The sequence below is a fragment of the Salvelinus sp. IW2-2015 genome, linkage group LG37 (genome assembly GCF_002910315.2).
Source record: "Salvelinus sp. IW2-2015 linkage group LG37, ASM291031v2, whole genome shotgun sequence".
Taxonomy (NCBI): Eukaryota; Metazoa; Chordata; class Actinopteri; order Salmoniformes; family Salmonidae; genus Salvelinus; species Salvelinus sp. IW2-2015.
Window position 1 is genome coordinate 5,009,168 of NC_036876.1, and position 13,420 is coordinate 5,022,587.

At 43.5% G+C, this 13,420-nt stretch overlaps 1 protein-coding gene and 1 pseudogene across 1 annotated transcript in view; both read left to right on the forward strand.

Annotated features, from left to right (window-relative positions):
• Positions 1–52, forward strand: part of LOC111960264 (uncharacterized) — an 18,477-nt pseudogene extending 18,425 nt beyond the window's left edge.
• The window catches only part of LOC139023861 (uncharacterized), an 87,562-nt gene that overhangs the window by 30,598 nt on the left and 43,544 nt on the right, over positions 1–13,420 (forward strand). The window lies entirely within an intron of this gene.

Consider the following 13,420-nt stretch of genomic DNA (forward strand, 5'->3'; position numbering starts at 1 on the left):
AGTTGATTTGGATCTGGAGAGTGAGCTGGAAAGTGGCTGTGTCCGGGACTAAGTGTTTGGGAGTGGAGTTGGTCGCAGACGTTACAAGACTCGACCAGGTGAAAGCTATGATCTCGTATTGATGTATTGTTAAATCCACTTCAATAGTGTAGATGAAGGGAGCAGACAGGTTAAAGAAGATTTTAAGCTTGAACAATTGACACATGGATTGTTGATTCAGAGGTGATGGGCAAGACAAAAATTTAAGTGCCTTGAAAGGGATGGTAGTAGGTGCAGCGCACCGATTTCTGTCAAACTGCAACGCTGCAGGTTTTTCAACCTCAACAGTTTCCTGTTGTGTATCAACAATGGTCCACCACCCAAAGGACATCAAGCAAACTTGAGACAACTCTGGAGGATTGGAGTCAAGATGGCCAGCATCCCTGTGGAACGCATTCACACCTTTTATAGTCCATGCACGACTAATTGTGGCTTGTTCTGAGGGCAAAAGGTAAGGGGAGTGGAGCAATTTAAATATTCAACATTAGAAGATGTTCCTGATGTTTGGTATACTCAGTGCTGTATTGTATCCCCCCACTATATTGTAAGGTCAGTAGTCGATACCGCGAATCAATAATTCACCGTAATGTTTGTTTTAATAATACATATACATTAGGAAAGTAGTCTACCTTCAACATCCAGCTTTGGTCCCGTTCCCAAACAGTATCCCCCACATGAGGCCACAGCGCGAGTAGTAAGTCCCAGCATCAGAAAGGCTGAGGTTCCTCTTGCGGAGGTGTAGACACAGCTCTGTGTAGGAGACCAGCCTCAGGGCTCTTCTCAACACTGACCACTCCTGTCTCCATGGGTGTAAATGATTCCGGACGGGATCTCCTGAGCCATGTCTGAACCAATAGACACACTGTGTTCTCCTGCACAGTCTCAGTGTATTGACAGTTCAGAGTCACAGAGTCTCCTGGCTGGACTGACTCAGACACAGGCTGCTGAAGTATAGTCATATTGCCTCAATCTGATCCTGACAAGAAGGCCAAAAAAAACAATTTAATCTCCCTAGAAAACCTGTGGCAAGTTTGTAACTCACATTTATTCAATAAAGATCTCATCTGAGAATAATTTGATTTACAGTGCATATCTGTATTTTCTTATTTACAAAAAGTTAATAATAATGACTTTCTCTTTACCTTTTATGATTGAGAATGACTCCTTTCCAAATCCAAGATTGTTTCCATAAGAACTTCCACAGTAGTATGTGCCTGATCAGAGAGTTCAACGCTGCGATCATTAGATTATTCTTTCCTTGGCCACCTTCCACTGAGAAGCGAGGTTATTCTTAAACTCCTGGTAAAATGTTGCATTCTTGTCCAACTTATAGATGGTCGAGATGAGCTGAGAATATTTTCAAAGTTTGCTTGTACCAGGAGAAACACTTACTCCCACGTCGCCTTGTTGAAGCAGCAGCAAAACACTGTGTCTCCAACGTTAGCTGACAGTGAGACCATTCTTCTGACTGATGGATGAGGGACTCATCGCTAAAACTACCCCATGAAACTAGAGGACCGGAATTCTAATCACCTGTTCACACACCTGCATGTCATCATCCCACACTATTTAGTTCAGTTCCTTGCACCCCATCACTGTGAGGTATTGTTTGCTTTGAGACAAACTTCTTTCGGAGCGCTGGTTTTTCTCGTCCTGCGCTCCTCCCGTGTATGATAGTTTTTGCCTGCCTCACTCACGACGCCTTTTGCCTATTCCCTGCCTGTACTGTTGCCATTTTGTACCAACCGTGTATGACCTTCTGCCTGCCCCTGGACCCAGCTACCTGCCTCCTCCCATGGTTCCTTCCAATAAACACCTGCTGCGCTCTGCTCTTGAAACCAGCTCTCTCTCCTATCGTGTTCATTACAAGTCTATGGCATTTAAAGAGCAATTTTATTATTTCAGATTGTGGCATTGATCCACAGATGGAAATCCTGGTCCTTCTCTCCATCATAAGAACTGGAATTCTCCTCTGCTGTCTGATCATCTTCACCATCATCTACATCACCAGGAAATAGATAAAGATAAGACCAGTGTCAATAGACTAGAGATGGGTTTTGGAATAAAGTTGGAGATATTGTATCATTGCTATGCATTGCAAATTCTGATTTATTGAGACTGCTTTGTTGCTCATATTGCATTTGAAAAGTATTAGCCTGCGACTAATTCAATTGATCATCATCATCCTTCATTATACTGTATGTGTTAATTGATTGAACTGCTCTCCTGAAATCCATGTGTACAAAATGTGCCTTCTTATTGCATGAATAAATATCAATTTTAACAACTGATACGGACTAAAATAGAATTCTTCCTTCTCTTGTTCTGTATATACAGTATGTCTGTATGAATGTTTGTGCAGAGGGTTTCTGCAGAGACAACCTACTGTTACCATGCTAAACACACCCTCACATCATGCACTCAGTGAGCTGTTCACAGTTACCTGAACACTTTGGTCTAATGTGAGCTCAAAATGACGCTGTCTCTGCTTTGGACAGGCCTGGTTGGCCTTTCACTCACTATGTAGTTTCAGCAGGATGTCTATGTGGTGTCAGTGTGTTTTCTCTCATGTTTACATTGTTGATCACAACCATGACAATTAGAAACACAGTCCACTGACATACTGCATGCTATATAGCCTCTATCTTATCACATGGGCCAGTTTCCCAGACACAGATTATGACTAGTCCTGGACTAAAAAGCATGTTCGTGTTCATTCTTGAACTACGATAGTTGATTTAAAGTAGAAGTTGTATACATGTATACTAGGCTACAGATAAGAGCCCTACCAACCCAGGTACACCCCTGACCCCTGACCCCTACTAAACTGTCAGGTGTTACACTTCAGTTAGAGCATGATTCTGTGAATGATAGTTAATGAGACTGACATATAAATAGAGTTGTTTCACGCTGTCAGTGATTCCCACATATACACTCATGATGCTCCATCCCTGTTCACCCTGTTGTAAACCAAACAGACCTCCTATAGGTCATCAGGAGAACTGTAACTGCTGTATGGGGTGGGGCCAACTCTATCACAACACTATCACAACTAAGTTTGATACCAATAGCATATTAAGGTATGCACTGTATATGTAATGTATGCTTGAAATGTACTGCATGCTTACCAGACAACAGTATTACTTTAAACCCATTTACTGATGGACATTTATATTTTTCTTTCCACAGTGAAACCTCAGGATTGGACATCTTTGTCCAGACAGTACTTGCAATCTACACAATCTACACAATCTACACAATCATCATCAAAACACAAAAAATGTCGTTCACCCAACCTGCACAAAATATCCTATAAAATAAGCATTGGTCCACTTTAAACATTGATTATATGAGTGGTTTTCAGTTAGACCATGGTGAGCTGAATAATGCATTTACAAAAATGACGCATGTGTCCAGTCCGACCAATCACCAATAAGCCCATTGTAGAAGTGTTGTCTACATGGTAGACTTTTTCCACTTAAGACACAGTTAGTAAAGAGGATGACAACATCAAAGAAGATCATGGCACTGTGTATGATACTTCCACTTCTCACGGTGATGGGTAAGTCACACTTATATATTTCTCTGCTTATAGGATGTACACCTTTATTGATACAATTCATACATGTATATTGCGGTATATAATGAACTTCTGTACTTTCTTTCACTTATTTCACCAATTTACCATTCCAGAGTTTAATAGGAGGCATATTTGTAACCTGCATGGTAAGAGACATTTTACTATTACCTGATATTCCTACAATAAAACATTTAAATCATCAAAACCTTTGGTTTCAGAGTATAATTTTCCCCTGAATCCTACGGTTCTTGCACTGCTTGCATCAAACATACTGACATGGGGGATATGCAAGGAAAGGACCAGAGGGCGTAAAGGTCCAGAACATGCATATTAATACTAACTAACAGTCTAACTGTTATGTCATGTTTCACAGTAATGTTTGAAGATGTCTTCATGTGAAAGGAAAATTTCAATTGGAGTGTTACTAAATACGATTAGATCTACCTGCTCTTTCCATGGCATAGACTGACCAGGTGAATCATGCGACAGCTATCTCCCTTATTGATGTCATCTGTTAAATCCACTTCAATCAGTGTAGATGAAGGGAGGAGAAAGCTTAAAGAAGGATTTTTAAGTCTTAGACAATTTAGACATGGATTGTGTATATGTGTGCCATTCAGAGGGTGAATGGCAAGACAAAAGATTTAAGTGCCTTTGAACGGGCATATAGTAGGTGCAGGCGCACCGGTTTTGTGCCACCAAGGGGGTGCAACTAAATATTAGGAAGGTGTACGTGTTCCGTTTCAATAAGATTTCTTGTGTACTGCACTTAATTTAATTTTACTTTTGTTTTTAACCTGAAGAATCAACTGATAAATCACCAACCCACTAGTCATCAGGTAAACTTTAGCACATAATTTCACGCCATATCAGGGGTCAGGGTGTACCTGGGTGGGTAGGGCTCTTATCTGTAGCCTGGTATACATGTATCAAAATGGTTCATGTAGTGGATGTAACCAGTATAATGTCTTGTTTATGACTCCACTTCTCACACAGCACCAAGAGAGGGACGTGTTGAACTATGCTGCTGTGAGTTTAAACCCCAAGATTGTTAGCTTCATCCTTTTGAAGATTAACATTCAACAAGAAGTTGTTTCAAATGATCATCATCTGGTGAGTGTTTTTTTTATTGCAGCTCACTTGCTGTTGTTAACTATCTCTTTGAAAATAATGTGTTATAAGTGTGAAACATTGTTGCATTTAACGATGTTTGCAATGGGAAGTAATAGTTGTACATTTCGATTGGTAAATGCTTAGCCTAATGGTTGTGTTTTTTTGTTCTTATGATTGGGACCTACTGGCTTATTATGTCCTCGTGAATGGACTGCTTATTCTTTAACATCATGCTGTGTGTGACTGCTGTCTTTCTATAAGTCTATGTGTTTTACAGAAAGTGCAATCTCCTACATGGAGTGAGCTGGTATTACGGTCGTTGTCCTTTCAGCATCACGGGCCTGTCAAACTCACATCCTTTCATGTGTCACTGTTGTCTCTTTTGGTCGTAGTGATGGTGTTAGGCTACCATAGATTTTGTAAGCAATATGGCTGCTGTTGCTGCTAACGTTAGTGCGGGTGCTGTCTCTGTTTATCTTGATTTTGAGTTTTGTACGATGTTTGGAAGATGTTTTACCCCTCTGAAGGCCTAGGTCCWAAAGCCATGGTAAGCCATTGCCTTTAAGGTATACTATTGGTGAAGTACAAGCCACTGCTCCTGGCAATCGCAGGAGTTCCTAAATTCATCGATCTATAGGTGCAGTAAGAAGAGTTCCCCCTATTGGCCAACCACCACCAATGCCAGCCAATAGTTAACCACTCCAGGAGGTCCTAAAGCCCACTAAAATAAATAAACACAACAGTGAGGGGATTCTCCCTGTGAGAACAGATTTAGATTTGGAATATTTACTGTCATCCAGACCCTTTTCAAGGTTATTACCTTAAAATTAACTAACTGGTCTCTTGAAATACGTTTGATCAATTCTGACTATTTAAAATTCTGCAACCCTTTCTGATGATAAACCACAACCTATAATTAAAACATCTTATCATTCTCTCTATCAAACCAAATACAAGGGTGGAAAATCAGTGGTTGAGATAAGATTAATTGTATCTGTTGTCATTATCTGCAGCTATGGTTGTCATTCTATGTCCCGCCCATAATCACAAATTACTTTCATCTCTCTTATTTGAAGATTCAGTCCTTCCTTCATGGTCTGGCAGTGTAAATCTAAACACAGAATGGAACGCATGTATATACCAGCTCTTGTCCTCTACGGATTCTGTAAGTGACTGTGTCTTCAGTTCAGATTTTGTGATTCATCAGTAGATTTGGTCTCTCACATAGTTGTTCCTGTGTTTAGGTGTGTATATAATGTGCATGAAGAATACGTTTTACTCACAACTCTCCCGTAACTTTTGTTCTCTTTCAGATCTGACCCATGTTGTGTCTGTCTCTCCGCCACACTTAGTGGTGGTCCATTCAGGGGAAAATGTCACCCTGCAGTGCATCAATGTCCTTAAAACCCCAGGACAAGTTGGCTGGTTCTGTCAGGTTTTGGCCAGGACTGTTCAGGTTTTGTTCACTAGATGTCCCCCTTGCACCTTTTTTGTACCTTTTGTTTTTCTTGCCCTAATTATTGTTTGCACCTGTAAGTCATTCCCTTGTTAGTATTTAAACCCTGTGTGTTCCTCAGTTCCTTGCTCAGTGTTTGTATGTTAGCACCCAGCCCCAGCCTTTGTGATCATTTTTCTCTTGTTGGATTTTCCAGAGGTTCTCTGGTTTTGTTCTCGTGTATTTTGGATTGGTCTTTTGAGGTTTGTTTTTTCCCTTGCTGTTTTTACCACTTTGTGGATTTTCTTTGTATTTTGGAAAAATATCTATTTTTTATAAACCACCATTCCTCCATAATGCTGTGCCTGCTGCCTCAGATCTTCTGGTTTGTTCTGCCCATTATATGTGACTGTTTCTCGCACCGGTCCTTGACAGTTGCAACCAATTGTCAACAGCTCAGAAACTCCACTGTGCATCACATCTAGTGGTGGAGCTCTCAGTGCTCATTTCATATCATCATAAATGGTGTTTCAGTCAATCATATGAAAATGTGTACTTTCACCAATAGATACATCCTTCTCACATACTCACAGAGGTGGTGTTAGCTGATCTTGGTCTGTACTTCTGTGGAACAATGTCGGATAACTATTTTCATCTCAACTCAACGCGATTGTCTGCTGAAGTGTCCAATGGTAATCTTTTCAAGAAATTGTCTGCTTATGACACAAATGCACAATACATTGTATTCTAGGTAATCAGGATATATTTTGATTATGTTGGAATCAATATCTATGTATGACAGTTTGAATAACAGTAAATATTTAACTCACCTAATTGTTCTAAAAGGTCCGAAGATGTATACAAGGACCTCTACAGAAGCACTAGAAAAAGTATTGTTGTTCTTGTATTATTTTTAAGTGAAATATTAGCAGATAGATTAGATTATAATGATGTACCTATGAAATTACCTACAGATTAGAAATAAAGAGCTATCTAATATAAACCTATGCGCTGAGAATTTGTATCATTTCAGTTCTGATCCACTAAGATGATGAATCCTGCGTCTTCTCTCCATCATAGAATTTGCATTTCTTCTGTGTCTGACCATCTTAATCTCATCTACACACCAGAGAATAGATCTAGCTAGGCCAATATCAATATTATGTATAACTTGCTTTCCGCCAAGCACTGATATTGCCTGACCTGTTTTATGTTATTACATTAATAATAGCACTGTGTGAACATGGATACTGATGAAGTTTGGTTTTGTAGGGCATGTGTTCAGCTGGTGATAGAGGTTTTTCATTATGGATAGAGTTGACAAATGTATAAATAAAGTTTAAAAAAAATTGTAGTTAAAAGTATGTGCATAATTTCCACTGTGAATGCCTTTTGGGAATTTAAAGTGTTTAGCATTGTTAGTATTTTTACACATACAATAGTTTAACTATCTTAATTGAGTCAGCAAAGTCTTTGTCTGGTGTTTTATCATGCAGATAAAAGAGTGTGTGGATAGACACATGTGTGGTTTCTGATCACTGAGGGTGTACAGTTCTTTCAGAAGTATTCACACCCCTTTTGACTTTTTTCCACATGTTGTGGTTACAAATTCCGATAGAAATATTTAATGTCTTTTAATTATTAACGTACATAACTAAAGTTACTTATTATGTCAAAGACCGGTAGAAAATTCTAACTTGTAAAAAGTTTCAAAGAAAATGAACACAAACATACTGCATTGCAGGTGAAGGTCTATTATTGACTTATTCAAGAACTCGTTAAGTATTCAAGTCCCCGTCTGATCGAATTACATGTCGTAGGAATCACCTGTTTGCGCAGCGATTACACCTGTGAGTATTTTGTTAAGATCACCGTACAGAGCTTTACCACACCTGCATTGGGTAAGCATTTGCCATTATATTATTTTTCAAATTCATCAAGCTGTCTATTGTGTGTTAATTTCTATCGTAACAATTTTCAGGTCTTACATAGATTTTCAAGCAGATTTAAATCGTAATACTGCTAAACTGCGGGCAAGTTAGGAATCGTTCTACTATTCTATTTGCGTATGCTTTACATTGAGTGGTACTCACCCATTTGGTAATTTTTCCATTTTTGTTGCTTACAACCTGGAATTAAAATACATTATTTTTGGGTGGGTGTATAGTTGATTTTACACAACATGCCTACCACTTTGAAAATGCAGAAATATGTTTCTATTTGTGAAAACAAATCAGAAATAAGAGAACAAGAAATAAAACTTGACTTGAGCGTCTGCATAACTATCCCCCCCCCACAGGCAATACTTTGTAGTGACACCTTTTTGTCAGACAATACAGATTGGATGCTCTCTTGGGGTATGTCTCGCTGTAAGCTTTGGCTCATCTTAGTCCAGCCTGATTTTGCCCCATTATTCAACGTGCAAAACTGCCTCCAGCTCTCTCAAGTTGGTATGGGTCGACTTGTGTCACGATCGTCTTAGCTGAGAAAAATTGATGGATCATAGGCGCACGTGTGGCAAAATCAATTTCCTTTATTGTAGAGAAAGTGAAAAAACACACAGAAAATATACAAAACCACTAAGTAGTACCAACAGTATATACAAATCTGAAACAATGAGAATTCGTTGAGCTATGACGTAGTAGTGCACACAAACGGCTACAACGTACCAAACTATTACAATTCCCACATCTAACCTACTACGCTGCCTATGGCCTGCCTTAACATATGGCTCCAATCAGAGATCTATATTAATGACATCTGTCTCTCTGATCTTAAGAGAGACCATTCCAGCAGCACCCAGTAAGACACACTCGCTAGACACGCTATACTACAGCCAAACCAGTTTACTCTATCTAACCTCCCACCAACCATACAACCACCCTAATCACTACAAAAACAATACATCCTCATGTCACACCTGACCTAATCTAAATAATAAAGAAATAAGAATACTATAGTGCCAGCAGTGTTGACTCATACCCCCCCATAGTGTGCGGAACTCCGGCGGCAGAACCTGAAAAGAAGGGAGGTGTCCGGGGGGCCCCATCCATGCGGCGTGCACGGCGCGCGGACGAGCCCCCACATCGCACCCATGTCAATACCCGCTTGGTGCGCCTCTGGACGGCGGACCCATTGGTAGCAGTGCCCGGACTGTAAGACCACCCAGAGGGCGCCACCGGCTAGTTAGGTGAGAGGGTAGCCTCCGAGACTGAGTGGTAGCTACGGCTGAAGCGGAGCTCGGCTGGATGTAGCTGACTAGGGTAGCGCTTTCCGACTGAGGGGTAGCTCCGGACGAGGGGTAGCTGACCATCTGAGTTGACTGGATGGGCAGCCTCATGACTGGAATGGCCAGCTCCGACGGGGACGGATCTGGCTGATCGTGCTGGCTGATCGATCTTGGCTGCTCCTGGCGTGGCTGTTACGGATCTGGTCTGCTCCGTGGCTGGCTGACGGATCTGGCGTCGCTTCCTGCTGCGCCTGACGGATCTTGGCTGTGACCGGGTCTGGTTATCCTTGCTACAGACGATCTGGCTGCTCCTGGCTGGCTGACGATCCTGTCCTGCTTTCCTGGCTGCTTGACGGATCCTCGGCTTCTCCTGGCTTGGCTGACGGATTGGCTGCTCCCTGGCTGTGACGGAATCTGGCGGCTGCCTGGCTGGGCTGGCGCGATCTGCGCGGTTCCTGGCTGGCTGGGCGATTCTGCGCGATCCTGGCTGGCTGGCGCTCTGGCGGATTCCTGGCTGGTCTGGGCTCTGCGGCTCTCGGTTGAGGGCGGCGGCATCCTGGCTGGCTGGCGGTCTGGCGGATTCGGCGTTGGGTCTGGTTGCTGTTGGCGGCTCTGGCGATCCTGGAACTGGTTGCGGCTCTGGCGGATCTGCTTTCGCACTTGCGGTCTGGACGTGGGGCCTCTGGCGGACTCCTGGCTGACTGGTGCTCTGGCGGCTCTCTGGACTGATCGTAACGGTGCTGACGGCTCGGACAGTTTTACGGCGCTCAGACGGCGCTGGGCAGAAGGACGGCTTCAGAACGGCGTGCTGGCAGACGTACGCTCAAGACGGCTGTGGGCAGACTCGGACGGCTCAGACGCGCGCTGGTCAGTACGGAACGGCTCAGACGTCGCTGGCAGACGACGCCGTCAGACGGCGCTGGGCAGTCACGGACTGGCTCAGACAGGCGCTGGGCAGACAGGTGGACGCTTCGGACGCGCTTGGCAACGGGCAGCTCCGACGGCGCTTGGCATGAGCGGCGCAGCTCTGACGGTTGCTTGGCAGAACGGCAGTTTCTGGCCGGCTGAGGCGACATCTGTTTCCCTGAGTGCGTGGTGCCGGATACGTAGGAGGTACCAGGCTAAGGACACGCACCTCAGGCTAGTGGGGGAGAAGGAACAGGCATACTGGACCCTGGAGAACTGCCAGCAGGGAGCTTGGTGGTGGTGTAGTTGCATCTGGTGGTAATCGGCTGGAGACACCGCACCCAGTAGGGCTAGTTGGCGTGTGCAGATGGAAGCAGGGCTCTGGAGACGCACAGGAAGCCTGTGCGGTGTATGGCATGGTGGTACGGCTTGGGGCGGGATATGGGCCGGAAATACCGGATCCGGTGCAGTGCGTACCGCGTCCCTGAGCACTGAGCTGCCCAACCTACTGGTTGTATGCTCCCTGGTCGCTCTCGACCAGTGCGGGCAGGTGGAATAACCCGCCCGCGGCTAGTGTGGCCGAAACTGGGGGACAACGCATGCGGTAAGGGCCTGGTGCATGTAATGCCGCGCCGATGGAGACGCACTGAGACCAGACGCGGTTGGATGCCGCTTCATGTCACTGGCGCTCTATACTCAAAGTCTCGCCCCCGGCAGATCTACGATGGAGCTGGTATGTTATGCTATCCGGCTATCACACGTACAGAGACACCTTGCCGTCTTTTACGACGTATAAACATCGGTGTCTGCCCTACTCTCCCTCTCCCTACGTGAGTACTAGGGAGTAGGCGCAGGTTCGCTACCGTGACTCTCGCCACACTCTCCTTTTGGCGCCCCCCAAGATTTTTGGGTTTGACTACAGGCTTGACCTTACCGTCGTCTCGGTGCTGTCTTCCATTCGCCTTGTAATCCCTCCCTCGCACTTGCCGCCAGAGAAATCCAGGCGTTGGCCTCCGCGACCTCGCCCTGGGTCCGAATCGCCACCTGTCGATCTCCTCCTATCGATAGTGTAGCCCAGATCCTGCTCCATGACCATATATCTTTGTGCACGCTTTACACGCTGCTTGGTCCGGAGTTCTGGTGTAATCATTCTGTCACGATCGTCTTGCTGAGAATGATTGGACCAAGGCGCAGCTTGCGTGCCAAAATACATCTTCTCTATTTATTGTAGAGAAAGGAAAAAACCACGCAAGCAAAAATACAACAACCACTAACGTAACAAACGCTAATAACAAACTGAAACAAAACAACAAACAAATCGTGAAGCTTAATGTACGTAAGCTGCAGCAAACACAGGTCTAACAAACGTACAACATAGATCAATTACCCACCATTACCTTAGTGCTATGCTGCCCTTTATAATATGGCTCCGCAATTCAGAGATCAATTAAGACATCTGTCTCTGATGACGAAACCATTTCAGGCAACCATTAACACAGCTAGACACCTATCTTAAACACAAAACCATTCTACTCTATTTTAACCTCCTAAACATACAACACCCTTAGACACTCCAAAAACATCATACATTCCATGTCACACCCTTACTCGTAACTAAAATAATAAAAAGAAAACAAAGAATACTACGCCAGGGTGCTGACAGACTGGTGTTTATAACTTTAAAGTCATAACACAGCATTCTCCAATTGGCTTGAGTTCTGGTTTGACTATGGCCATTCCAAGACATTTAAATGTTCCCCTTAAACCACTTGGAGTGTTGGCATTTAGCAGTATGCACATAGGGTCAACTTGTTTCTGCTTGAAGTGAACCTTCCGTCCCATGTCTCAATCTTTGGTGTGTGTACATGAAGATGTTATAATTAAAGTGACAATGCCTAATATGGTAAACAGAAGAGAGCAGAGTGTAAACGAGAGGGTAACAATGCCTAATTAGTCCGAGTAGCCCATTTGATTAACTGTTCATGAGTTTTATGGATTGGGGGTAAAAGCTGTGAGAAGCTTTTTGGTCCTAGATCTTATTTAGAGAGAAACGAGTCTATACTAGGGTGCTGAGATTTTGACAATTTTTAGGCCGCTCTACAAACAACTAGGAACAATACACAAACGAGCCTTTGATATTGAGGTATCTTAACTGCCGATGATCAGTCCAACACGCCAACTGAACATCCCAGTATGTACTGGCCCCTGTACGCACTACCCGCTATGTAGTGTCACTTAAGCGGTCGCACGAGAAAGCCAGCACACACACACACAACAGTGATGCAACCAGTTACAGGAATGCTTCTTCAATATTGCAAGACATAATATATAAGTATCTCTGTTTAAAAGTTAGAATAAGATTTAGGAACATTCAATAACAACAACTGGGACTTCCGAACTGCGCAGAAAATGGGGACTTTTAACCCAAATCTTCATAAATAACTATTGGTAGTAGTGTAAGCTTAGCTTTGACCCCATTCTATAGTGGACAAATTTGAGCTGCAAATTTTAGTGCAAAATTCGAGCTGTCTCATACGAAATGAGCCGTCACAAACAACCTGTGTGCGTGCATACTCTGTTGGTATGCCCCTATCCTAATAGCGACAACCTAGTACTAGAGCTCCCCACCGCTTCAAAGCGCCACTTAAATCTCCTACTTATTATTCCCGCTGTGAAATCATTTCGTTTCTCTTCCTTATCCTGTTGCAATCGAGAATTTCACCACTCGCGCAACCTGAACACACAAAACTGAACCTGAGCTCCCAGCTCTCACCACAACTGATTGATCTGTTGTTCTGTTCAAACCCCCCCCCCCCCCCCTCGCTGTTCTCTTCTGTGTACCACCTCCTCTCTTCTCATCTACTGGTGCCCTCTATCCACATAATCTCTCTCTACCGCTTCTACACATCTAAACCACACTCCTCATTATTCTCTACATAGCCATATCAGCCACATCAACTCTTTTTATCCATAACATCATACCATCCAGACCTAACAACCCTCAACGAAGACTCTGACTCAAAAACCCACAACCAAACTAACACCACGTTCTGACTAAAAGCTTGAGTCTACACACTTAAAGCTAGGAGAGTATTCTCTCGTTTCTCCATCTCTCTCG